Raw genomic sequence first — 13,426 nt, 5'->3', positions numbered from 1 at the left:
TAGTAAACTGAGAAGAAATGTAAGTTTGAAAACTGAGAAAGGACTTTGAAGCAAACTTGTCTGCAAATCTTTGACAAATCTTTCATTACAGAAATATGGAAATGTGGTTACTAATGTTAGCTAAAGATGTCTTACTGACAACAAGAACCATTTATTATCCATATTCTGTATGCAGCACTTAGTGAATAAGGTGTGTGCTAGTGGTAAGCGTGTTTGCTAGCATTAGAAACAGCTGTGAACATCAATCTGCCTCCCTGCTCCAGGACAGAGGAGTTACTATTTCTAGTAGTTGACTCCACAATTAGTAGCACCTGTCTTGGGCTTCTCACTTATACTGACCCTTCAGTGGCCCACTTAATGAAAAGGTAAGAGATTCAACAGGACTCTTTCAGGAGTTAATGAAACTACCTTCACTGATGCAACCACAATTTGGGTGGCATGAAGTAGTATAAAAAGGTTAATTATATGTTATCTTCAGTCTGGATGACAGGATGTTTACTAGACTTTCTGAATTTCAGTCAATGAGTGTACATGCATTTAACATATACGCACTTGTTCATGCACAACTGCTTATTGTGGTGAGTATATGAACCACAAAGTTGCCAGCTCATGCAGCTTTATTTAAGCGAGTGAGAGTGCAGGGCCTTTGAGAACTTCCACCTTAATGGAGAACAAAAGCTATTTGCATTGCAGCTCTGTAAGGCCCAGTGGTTCCACCAGAGGACGGCAGTTAAGGTTATGGACTGATGTATAAAAGACACACCAACTAGGTGGGGAAGGAATTAGCACATACACTAACTACAGAGCACTGGTCCATTACTGGGTTTGGCTGGAGGTTGCCAGTATATGTTAGGTTTTAAATATTTGACAGCGCAGACAGGGACACCTGTCTTTGGCGTCTCACCCCTCATTCACCCATTTAATGCAAAATTTGACCTTGTGTCCTGAATATGACAGGAGAGAAAGGCATAACCCTTTGCTTAATACAACCCTTCTCTGTAACCAGATGTTTTAATACAACCAATGCTGTTTAAAACAACACAAACATATCTCATTATTGTCTGAGGAGAAAAATGGGTCTCTGTATAGCACACATTTATATTCTGCAATAAAATTGACACCTGGTATATATAGCAAAAAGGATATCAATGTGCATGTTACATGGCTTTACAGACTTCATGTGAATAATGCAAAAAGTATTAAATGAAAGAAGCAATGAAATTACCAGTGCCGATAAGTTTTCAAGAGTGCAGAATAATCTCTTGAGAAAACAAGAGGCACTATTCATTATGCTCCATCATGTGAGTTCTGCTCTCATTTTTTTCCCCTGGAATTAGTTGTGAAGAATTCAAAGATCCCAGCTGTTTAATAATGACGTTGTTGTATTCATGCAAATCCCTGAGACCTTATGTCAACATTTAATTTTACAAGAAATATAAAAATAAGACTAGTCGCATCTGTAGTCCCCTGGGTTGTACTGGGCAAATCATCGAAAACATCCCTCTCCCTCTTCCTTCCTGAACATCCTTGCTGCTTTAGAGGTAATAATAGTCAAAAGGAAAATGTTAACATTCATGTGGTGTATTGAGAGAAGTTTATAGATATTGACAGTAGTACTCACAAAATAGATTATATCAAAACACCAAATACATTACCTTTACGCCTGTGGTAAGCTTTTGTAAACTGAAGTCAAATATATAATTGTTGAACTCTGCAAGGATGATAAAGGCAGCATACAGAGGAATTCAAGCACTATGGATTTAGAGAAGGAACTGTCTCCACTAACCATTTACTCTTAATGAATTTTAGAGAAAAAAATCACTTATTTACTGACCCTTTAAAAAGGATTTATAAATTCTCAGATGTTTGCATAAAGAATGCAGTATCTGTAACTCCCTCTAAAAGTTTTTCCAGTGCATTGAACACAAAAGAGAAAGCAATGAGAATTTGGTTTATCATAGAAAGATGTGCCTAAATCCTGAAAGACAAGTATCTTGCAGAAGAAAACAAGGCTATAGGGACAGTGAATATGATTGAGAAGAAATTATTCCAAAAACCTATAAAATAAAATATAGAGTTATATCAAATATGTGAAATCTTAAAACCACCATAGAGCATTTAATATAGAAAATTCTCTATAAAAATTATTCTTCATGGAGTCCAACAGGAATTTCCTGTAAGACTATATTTGCTTAAAATACATTAGACGTTCCTCAAATGTCAACACAACAGATTGCTAGGGAGACGGTTGAAAAATCACTCCTAATTCTGAACTTTGGAAGACTGAGGCAACATTGGTAGGGCTGCCTACTACACTAGATGCAGAAAGCTAAAACTAGACATGCTGGAGTCAAGTTGAAGTATATCGGTATCCCCTTTGTAGTAGCATTAAAGGAAAACCACTTTTAAACACTGGGACGGCTGGTAGCCACTGATAGCCCAGATGAAACTCTACTTTCACCACATCTATGGGAACCTTAATATTACTGTTCAAATAGGTCAGGATTGTACCTTGTTCATGCATAAAAAGGTGACCTTCACAGTAAGTTTCAAAAGTCACATCTCTTAGGCAGCTAGGGACCTAGGGAGTAGGCTATGGGAGGGACAGCAGGGTTGTTTCTTTTGGCTTCTCCCAGTGTAGATTCAGCATGTGTCACAAAGCATTTTAGACTCAAAAGGCTGATGCAAAGACATGTCTGCTGTTTCAGCCTAAAGCCTTTAGCAATAGTTGTGCACCATTTATACAGGTGCTTTGGACGAAGAATCTGTCTGACAAACTTCCGCACATATCAAGCTACCAAAGCCTTTTCTTGCACTCTCACCTCAAAATATCAACCAGAACTTACCTTACAAAATATCCTTCTGTTTCTTTAAAACAATCAGTGATTTTTGCTCTTCACATTCAGGGATTCCTGAAACGACTCTAATTCTTGTACATCTCCTTTCTGACTTCCTATTGCTTCCCCAGACACTCCACATTTGCTCTGCAGACTCTGCCCTGTGCTGTGCTCCTTTTGTTTCTTTGCGACTTCATACTCTCTTCCAGGCTGCTGCCTCCATCTCAAGCAGTCAACCCCTTTCCACATTTCCCTAGTGCATCCAATGACCTCATTCCCCCTCCTTCAACTCATTTTCTTCCTTCAGTTTTATCTTCCCTTTCCACCTCCTACCATTGCTTAAGAAAAGCCTAGTGTCACTTTCTTCTCCTTAACAGGCGAGTAATACTAAAGCAATTAGGCTAACAAAAATCAAACAAAAACCAAACCAAACTAAACCAAAATATTTCCTGAAGAACCTTTATTTTGTTTTCACACTTTTTCCCCAAAGAGATACAGATATATTTATAGTGGCTTTGCTTCAGATGTGATTTGTGCTGATTAGATTAGATTGCAAAATGCCAAGGATAGAGGCTTTGGATTACCTTTTATCTGTGAAACGCCAGGCATGTAAGTGTGTGTTATAAATGAAATAATACTAAGACAATAGTGAAGACAGCAGTTGCATCTTTTTCATATCCAACTTGGAAATGCTATGAAAGATTTTGAATAGGACTGTGTGTGAAAGGATAAGTTTATGTTTCCAGTTCCATGTAGCTGGTGTCCTGAGGAAGTGCTCAATGCTAATGAAAAGCTGAATAGTTTCTCTAAAATCTTAGGGATCTTCTATCAGCCATGCCATAAGCATCCTGTTTTATGGGTCATCCTCTTTTTGTATCAGTCTCTTCTCTCTTACTTTCAATTTCCACTGTACTAATTACATTTAGTTCAAGTATTCTCCTCTGTGATGAGAAGCCTGTATGACAGTTATTTTGTGTATATAGATATATATATATATAAAGACAGTGCCTGCATGACAGATCAGAGATATGTCTGGTTTTTGGCTGTGAGAACACTTCAAATTAAGGTACATTGTAGGTTTTGGTGGAGCATTAATGATTTCCAAACAGCATCTTTAATGTGTTACAGGAACATGGGTTCCAGCACAGTTACTTGCTTTGGCACCTGACAAAATCCCAAGACAAACTTGGGCCTAGAATGATAAACCTAATCTTGTGGAGACCTTTAAGATACTATCAAACACTGGCAAACAATCCAGTAACCCAATATACTCTGAGTATGTAAGAGGAACCAAATACCTGTTTAAAGAAACAACTGAAATGAACATGTTTGAGGGAAGCCTTGTAAACTCGGGGGCAATATTCCAGTCTGCTTATGTATTTTTGTTCTTTTCAGTATTTATGACTTTGAAGAAGAGAAATGGACAAGGTAATCAAAACAGGAATGCATTTTCTAAAATGCAAGTTTTATAGCTGATCTTAGACATGCAGAATTTGCTCAAGCTTTAAACCAGAGCTCATTTTGCAAATCGTTTACAGCTTTGCAAATGATTGCAGTACCGTAATTTGCCCAGAATCACAAATGCACTGGATCACAATACAAAGATGCAGTGAGAGCAGCATTTTCTCCTGCATATACACAACATTCAGTGTCCATAGCCAGCAATCCCCACAAGCCTGGCAAGGCTTGGAGGTTAGTACACCTGTCCCAATTCCCAGCAATGCGCCCTGGAGCAGGTGCACAAAGTCTATGGTTTAGAAAGTCTGTTCACACCTGCGCCTCTTAACTAATGACCCTTTTTGTTTTCTTCTTTTTTGATCTCCTGAGTGTGAGAGATGATGCTGACACAGCAGTCAGGCAGGTGTGGCAACCCCAAGGAGAGGATAGAGAGGACATGTGCCTGTGCGTGTGTCTGCCAACAAACCATTGATTTTGTCCTTTATCTTTTGCAGGTGACTTCTCACGGGGCTAACAGAAATACTTGCACTTTTAGAAGCTTGTGATATCACTGGAGCTTTGCATGCATCCACGTTTCTTTGAGGCAGGAAGAACCAGGAGCCCCTTAAACAAATTCATGTAATCCTGATCCTTGCACCTGAGAAGATACTTAGTCAATCCCGATTATAAGTATTTTCTCAAGTACTTGCACATGGTGAGTACAGTGACACGTCCATGGGCACCAGCATGAGTACTCTCAGCTAAGCAGATGGTTATTTGGCCCATGGTCAGGGGCAGTGTGAAAGAGCAGAAGTCTACTCAAAGCAGTCTGATAGACCCAGGAACTGGTCAATCAAGCATGTGAGGCAGGCAGTATATACAGCCCATTTCATTGATGGCATAAGTAATCTTCTTTTGAATTGAGCTTTTATTCTGCTTATAACCCTTCTACAAGGGTTATATTCTGTAAAATAATCCTGAATTGTGGATGTATTTTTAGTATTCAAGATTAAGCTTGAGTGATAGAAATAAACAGTTCTTCACCTCGTCATCCATAAATTCCTGAATTTCATTGTTTATTTGTTATTCTCTCTGGAAGCCCTGTAAAAGTCCTCACTCTTCAGTAAAGGAGCTAAAATATTTCACACAAAATACCAATGCATACCACATAATCAATAGTGTGTAACAAATACTTTTGTTTGCAGAAATACCTATGTTTTTACTGAGTATTACACATATATACAGTGACAAAGAACTGTTTATAATCTAACAGCAATAAGATCTCCTGCTAATGTGGTTTGGCTGGATATGGGTACTGAATTCAAATGGCTGTCTGTGCTCATAAATTCATTGTTGTGTGATTAATATATAAGATCCTATGGGCAGAATAAGTCATATTTGAAATAATTTGAATGGATTTACTTTGAAGTCATTTGCCAATAACTTGTAATCAGCGTATAATCTTTAACAATGATATTGCTGAACTTTGCCCATAAACCAATAAGCAGTTTAAGAGCTACTTATATTTCATAAATTAAACATTATCTGGATAAATACATGTCAGTACAGAAGCATTTGTGTCTCATATCTTTTCCTTGTTTTAAATGGGTTCATCCAATATCAGCTAGGTAGTGAACTTTGAAGCAGAGTCCACTGTAATAATAGTAAAGTTTAATGACGCATAGCTTTGTGAGACTGACAAATTCCCAGCCAAAGTATTGATTCCTGGAGAATTTATGAAGCACAGGCTCTATTCTATGTCATTATGGTCCATTTTTGGCTGAAAGAATCATGTAAAATAGATTTTTAAATGAGTGGTAATAGCCAGACATAAAGAAGGTATTGATGTGTGTCATGAAGGGTGAAATAGCATGCCAGGTAAAGGCATATAACAAATTGCAAACAACAGTGCTGAAACTCCTACAAATGTAAATTTGTTTTTAGTTTTAATCAAACCTTTGTTTCAGTAAGTACAGATTTTGCCACAGAACTAAAAAAACTCACCCTTTTAAAAAATGTAATTATTTACAGTTCGATTTCATGCTTCACTTTGGAATGTGTCTGTAAAATGCATATCTCACAGACATGTTAATCAATATGAATTGTGTACTACATTACAACAAAACTACATCTGAGATTATTAAGGAAAAAAATCAAATGCACATAGTTCTGCTTACTTGAGCAATATGTGAAAATTAATAGCTTGAACCTCTGCAGAACTGTTAAAAGACAGGACAATTTTTTTTTTGTTCTTTTTCTCTCCTTTTTTTTTTAAAGATACTTTTAATAATACAATCTAAGGCATTTTTTCAATAAGGTAAAACCAAATTATGGCGCAGTCAAAGCTTGAAATAGGAATAAAATCTCGAAGTGCAGAGAAACTGACAAAAAGATGGGTGAAGAGAACTGCTGATTGGGTTACCGAGGCTTTACAAGTAAGTAACACTGCATTTTAATTGCATTCCAGCAACCTCTTTTTGATCTAGAAAGAGGTCACCTAGGTCTAACAATGCAAGGGACCTTCATAGTCCAGACGTAAATATATCTCCCACACACCCAGAAGCGCCCTGAGAATTAGCTAAATCCTCCTCCGAGCAGCCGCTTTTCAACAATTCAGGAGTTTATCAGCCTAATAAAAAAAGTAGCTGGCAGGAAAAAAGGCTGACAGTCTCAATAGGCTCTTCTGTAGCCTAGTGGGGCTGAAGAACTCTTCAAGGTCTTAGTCAACACCAAACAGAGGGCTCTGAATTGACACACTCATCTGCACCACAAACAAGCTGCAAAACCCGGAGAGAGGTCATTCTTTACATAAATGGTTTTCCCAGGCAGAATACAAGTCGACTCAAAGAAAGTAGCTTGAATCCAGGTGCAAGGTTAGAAAAAAAGTACCTTCAGGCTCAAAGAGCAGGAGGAAAAAAGTTCCCACCTGTAATACAACCTAATATTAGCTGTATTTACTTCACTTTCAGTTCAGGTCCTTTTCTGTTTTTGTATTCTATATGTTCATTAGGATCTTTAAATGCAGTCCTCATCTCTCAAATGCAGTATATTTTTGTCTGAAGTCTAAATTTTCAGCTTGTTTTTACAATAATCTCAAGAATCAGTCTGGGCACACTGTAACCAAATATGATAGTGATTTCATCACCTTATTTTTCTGTTATATTTGTTTCCATAGGTCATTTCACCTAATTCATATCTCCCTTCTATTACCAGTTTAAGATAGACTTTTAAAGGTGCTGTAATATAACTTTCATGTGTTAATGCACATATAGTATACATAAGAGTACATAATTATTATACCTGACTGCAACAAATCAACTTTACTAAAACAGAACTGTCCTTTTATCAACAATATGAATTGCTGAAAAAGGGAAAATGAGTCTATTTAATGGCATATTAGATTCAGTAAATAAGCTATTTTACAATTACTAACTCACTTGATGACAGGCCTTCAAAGAACCACCTTTGATCACTGACAAGGCCCCACAAAATCATATGAGCTATGATAAATACCTATAATTAACAGCATGAAGTTAGTTCTGACCTACAGCGAAGAGATGACATCATATACAGCAGAATTTTCAGGCTGTTTGCTTACTGATCCATGTGGTTCATTTGTGCTTTAAATTCTCTGGACTGATTTTCTAAACTTCATGCATGCGTCTACATGTACAAAAAGAAATTTGTAGCACAGTCTTAATTTTCATGCATAATTACTGCAATTTGCACATGCAATTCAGCTACTTTTGCAATGTTACTGTCCAGTTTTATACCTAACTTGTCCCACAAAAACTACTGGACATGCAAACTGTAGTACTGAACTACTACTACTGTATATTCCCAGGTCTTTGTTGTCAGTGTAGACCTACAACACGTTTTGTATTATAACTGAGCAATACTCTAGCTAGCAAAATAAAAAACTAGTTAATGTTCCTCACAGCCCCAGATTTCACTAAGAAAGTTCTCTGGGACCTTATGCTTCCCAGGCTAACCTAACCTGGATTTGGCAATTTAAGTGCACACAAATAAGACAGTTAATACACATCAATAGTCTGTGGATGTAAACCTCCACATGTTGCTTATTTGTGTGTGTGAGTTCTCAGTATTTCAATTCCAGCTTCACTGGAGTTATCATTAATTCACATTTCCATCAATAATATATTTTTAAATCACATTTTAATGCAGAAAAAATTACTTTTCTGGTTAGAAAAGAAACATTAGTGATAGACTAAAAAGTATTTGTGGCTAGAACGGGTAAATTTAAATTTTAAGAAAAACCACATCCTCTCTCAAACTCAACTGAAGGCCCAGCACAAAGAGGGTGTGTTGGAAAATCCAGCTGATTGCATATGTAGGAGGTAGAGCAGTAACTTCAGCAACATAAACAGTCAGAAAAAGGATCTAGTTTTAAGGAATTGGCCAAAAGAAACAGCAATTTAAAGATGCCAATGTTGAAAACAAAAATGATTAACTATTCTTTGTCTTTGCAAAGCTTTCACTTTACACATGGACTTCATCGTTAATGTAAGAAACATATTCTTTCCCCCCAAGTTTCCATTGCTCTGTATTTTATATATGGATTTAAATGAACAGAGCAGAGCATGGAGTCACTGCACCAGAACATCAACCTTTCACTTTCACTTTGTGCTTAGCCAGACTTTTTTGGCTGGACTGATGTAATGCAACCTCAAAACCCTCCATCATTCACCATGGTCTTGTCACTCAGTAGCACTAAGCGAGCGAAATGGTGTCTGAACACACTCGCTCATTGTTGTTACAGCTGGTGGTGTAAATGCAGGGCCTGAAAAGCAGTTGCTTGGCTGGGAACTCCTTACTATAACACAAATTTTGTTGAGTATGTTGGGTCACTGATTTTATACATGCTGTATTAGGTTTAAGAGAGAATAAAAATGACCTTCAGTGAACAGAGTTGCTTTTAGCTGCAGCTACAAATCAAGGCCACCAAGCAAAGGTATAATTCCTATAACTGCCAAACAGAGCTCACAGGCAAATACAGCCCTTTTTGAAGAAAGGTTTCTTTCCATCCACATTCAGAATTGCACAATATGAGTTTCAGTAGAACAATACCATATGGTATTCTTTTTGATATATGTTTATTTCACATTACTTGAACCTACTTTTGTGGAAATAATGTAAAATAATGTTTCCCACAGGATATACTGTTACTGTCATGAATGGATATAAGTGAACTACTTTCTAAAGGAAGAGCAGGTCACAGCTTACCTAACACGATTCCTCACAGAGGTTTCCTGCATTACCAGCCTTGCCCTGTTATTTGTGATATATATTGCTCTCACCTAACTGAGAGATCTAGATGCTTCCATAATGGGATCTTCTTTAATTATATCACTCAATAAAAGCTACAGTTTAAGAAATACACAGGAACTGTGTCAGCACAGCTGATCTTCTATAATATTTTAACAATATTTAAGTTATGTACTACTAATGTTATATACTACCACATCAAAGGACCAGCACCCTCTATTAGGGGCATGAAAATTAAGACCCACATAGAATTTCCAGAATAAAGGATGGAAAGCCCAATATGAGACATCTAGCCTGTTTTTTTGCTTGTGAGTCATAAAGATATGGACTACAATCTCTGCCAAAGAAAAAGAGAAAAAAAAAGTCATCAAGTAACTGTGATAGCAAAGGAGTAAATTTAACAAATAATATCTTATAATCCTAGTCAAAGTTAGTCTCCCTACCAATTTAAGTGAAACGAATTAACAAAATTAATTTAAAATAAAGTTTTGCATATCTTCTGAAGTGTGTTGAGCTAAGGCTCAGTAATGAGGCTGCTATATAATTGTAATTTACAAATATTCAAAGACAGATTACTTTCTATGTTTTGGTGTAAATTCTCTCTACATCTAATGTATAGAATAATAAGAAGCAATAAACCACTCAGAAATGATATTTCAGTACCCTTTCCTTAAAGTCATTTATGTGAAATCAAGCATTCTGTTTTCTCTGATAAGTGGAACACTTACACATGCAAGGTTCTCAATTCAATTTCTTCATCTTTGGTTTATTACAATTGTTAACTTCTAGTTTACTTATGAAAATATATTCCACATATATCATACTTTATAAAGAATATCAGCTACATTCCTTCACCAATATCTGTGTCTATATGTCGGAACAATGGGTTTGTAATGAATGTGTTCTAGGATGTGTGTTATGGGGAGCAATTATCTTGTCAAGCATAAGACATACTGAAGAGACAAAGAGTGCAAATTGCACTCGATAGCCTTAAAAGCAGTGCTCTGCATGTAACATGTTACACATACCCCTGGCAATGGTCCAAAATGTCTCTTCCCTGAGGTCTGCATTTTGAGCATGATAAGGAATAATCAGTCTCATGTTATATAAATGCAGGTGACAGCCTACGTGCTACAATAATGCAGATATAAACCAAAGTGATGATATAAAACCCTCTATTAGATGTAGATTAATGTCACTAAACATTATTTTCCAAAGGTCATGGTCTCCAGCATACTTCTGTGTTTGGCAAAGCTATATTATTGATAAAAAGCTCCCACTCAAATATTATAGAAGATATACTACACTGCTTGACTTACAATTTTTTTTCTCAAAGATAATGTTATGTCAGTCTGTCTGCAAATCTGAAGCATTTGTTTCTGTTAAAAACCACTCAGATGTCTTTAGGCCTTCACAAAAATATAAATAAATCTTAGCAATGCATATACTGATGAAGTTTATTAATGACTAGAACAAGCCTTCCAAATATAACACACTTTGGAAAGGATGAGTTACAGAAATCACCCACCACTGCAAATGCAACATTTAGTGTGTAGGGCTTCACCCACCATCATCCCCTCTGATGTATCCTTTAGCTCTGGACAAGATTGTGACCATTCTGTCCCATAACAGTGATGATCTGGACAAAAGAAAAGGAGTGCCTGTGTGCAATCATACTGGTTAGCACAATCGGCACGAAAATGCAGGTGAAAAACCTCAGCACTGCTGCATGTTATCATAGTAAAAGATGCTAAAAGAGAGTTAAAAGGAGGCTAGAAAAATACATTTTTGGATGTTAATTGCATGCTTTCTGAAGCATGAGCAGTAGTATGGCGAAGGGTGTGAAAATTCCCATTTGCAGAAATAACCACAAGGAAATAAAGAAGCTGGCATCATGACTACTTGGAGGCAGGAGTCTGTATCTCCACACAGCAGTAATAAAGGTCTAAATAAAACCATTTAATCTATTACGATCATGTCTTGTCACTCTGCAATGCACAGAACTGTTGAAGGTTCAGGGAATGTTTTATGAAGAACATCAGAGTCAGAACATCAGAACATCAGAGTCAGAACATCACTTCTTTGCTGAGGTTTTAGCTGGTAAAAGTGTTTAACAAACTTATTAGGGAGCTACTGAATATTTATTTTTAAGTCTCCTACTGATTGAGAAGGTAAAATATTAAACTGTTTCTCCCACATAACAGCAGAATATTTGCTTACTGTTCAAGACAAAGTAAGAATTTCAGTAATCATCATTCATATTTTTCCTTAAAAAGTCATAGACATGGATGCTACTACCCTCTTGCAAAAGTATACACATTTAGTGGAAAGGAAAAGCCAAATAAACGACTTCCAGGTTGCTGGTTTCACCAATATAAATCCCTAAGCCTCCAAGGCTTCATTCTTCCTCAATATCTCTTTTGTACAAATTCCCACTCCTTTGAACAGCATAACTCTGGTTTGTGATGAATAGTTCTGCTCACCATCAAATACTATGCTACCTTTTGGACTATTTCTGATCTTGGCCAATTTAGATAGCAGGATATTGTCAACTTGTCTCCTGAAATGCAGAGCAAACACAACAGTGTCTTTGCAATGGAATTTTTGCTTCAGTCTGTTCAGACGCCATTACACCTTGTGGTGGAAGATAGACTGAAGTCATATCAATCTCTCAGTTATTAACTTCTAATCAAGCAGCTGTATCTCAGTTCCCAGACTTTGGCTTCCTGAGAAGCCAGCACAGTGCTCCTGCTGTTCCTGTTCCTTCATGAGCAAAGCAAAACCAGTCCCTTATCTCCACCTAGCATACTGAATGTAACCAGGATTGGCACATGTCAGAGAGAAATTCTTACGTATTTGCAAAGTACTGCAGTAATTTACAAGTTAAAATGCTGCGTTTTGATATCTTCCTGTTCCTTATTTCTTGGAATGGTAAATGTCTCTGAGGTGGTTAGGAAGTTTTTTAATTCTGTGCTTTGTACATGACTACAGTTGAGAATTATGACCTTACACTGACTTCGTAAGAGTACTGCTGCCTCAGTTCAAGACCAATGTAGGTAGTCTGGTAATCCACAAACTGTAAGTAGCAGGGAACTTTCAATTTAATTCAAGAGGTCGGTGCAGCTAGGCAAAATGGGTTTAGGAATTTCATCAAAGAAATTCTGACAGTTACTGTTAGTTATCAGTGCTACTGCAAATTTAATTGCTGTCAAGGCATTCAGAGTTTCTATGGGTGACTTCTAACTGCTGTTGCGTTAGAATGAATAAACAATTGTTGGGCAAAGAACTATGATCCCATACAGACAGATATTGCTGAATACTGTGTGAAGCATTCTGCACTGTGCACCTGTATCTGGCTGGAGAATGCTGGATGGTTGCACTCAACGAGTCGCAGTAAACAGCTTAATGTCCAAGTGCAGACCAGTGATGAGTGACATTTGTCAGGGGTTGGTTTGGGACTGGCACTATTCAAGATCTTTGTCAGCAGCATGGACAGTGTAATTAAGTGCATTCTCAGCACTTTGCCAGTGACACCAAGCTGTGTGGTGGGGGTGGCACGGTGAAAGGCAGGGTCTGAACCTTGACAGGCTTCAGGTGTGGGCCCATGTGAACTTCATGAAGTTCAACAAGGCCAAGTGCAAGGTCCTGCATCTGGTTCAGGGTAATCCCAAGCACAAATACAGGCTGGGCAGAGAACAGATTGCAAGCAGCTATGAGAAGTTGCGGTGTTGGTTGATGTGGTTTAAACATGAGCTGGCCAGAAAGCAAACTGTATCCTGGGCTACATTAGAAGGAGCATGGCCAGCAGGTGGAAGGAGGGGATTCTCCCCCTCTACTCTGCTCTCATGAGACCCCACTTGGAGTAC

The 13,426-nt window shown here is 37.4% G+C and overlaps 1 long non-coding RNA gene across 2 annotated transcripts in view; it reads right to left on the bottom strand.

Moving 5' to 3' along the window:
* The window catches only part of LOC130598664 (uncharacterized), a 163,750-nt gene that overhangs the window by 32,950 nt on the left and 117,374 nt on the right, over positions 1-13,426 (bottom strand). Inside the window, exon 3 of one of the 2 annotated variants that reach the window (XR_008972052.1) lies at positions 12,039-12,120. The exons of the other annotated variant lie outside the window; for it this stretch is intronic. This is a non-coding gene — a long non-coding RNA (uncharacterized LOC130598664). Of the gene's footprint in view, positions 1-12,038; positions 12,121-13,426 lie in introns of those variants that run through there. 2 annotated transcript variants of the gene reach the window in all.

This window comes from Pezoporus wallicus, unplaced genomic scaffold, assembly GCF_028554395.1.
Source record: "Pezoporus wallicus isolate ANWC-B61680 ecotype Strahan unplaced genomic scaffold, APGP_CSIRO_Pwel_v1 contig_4238, whole genome shotgun sequence".
Taxonomy (NCBI): Eukaryota; Metazoa; Chordata; class Aves; order Psittaciformes; family Psittacidae; genus Pezoporus; species Pezoporus wallicus.
Note: the sequence above shows the minus strand (reverse complement) of the source record. Positions and strands in the feature narration are given on the sequence as shown.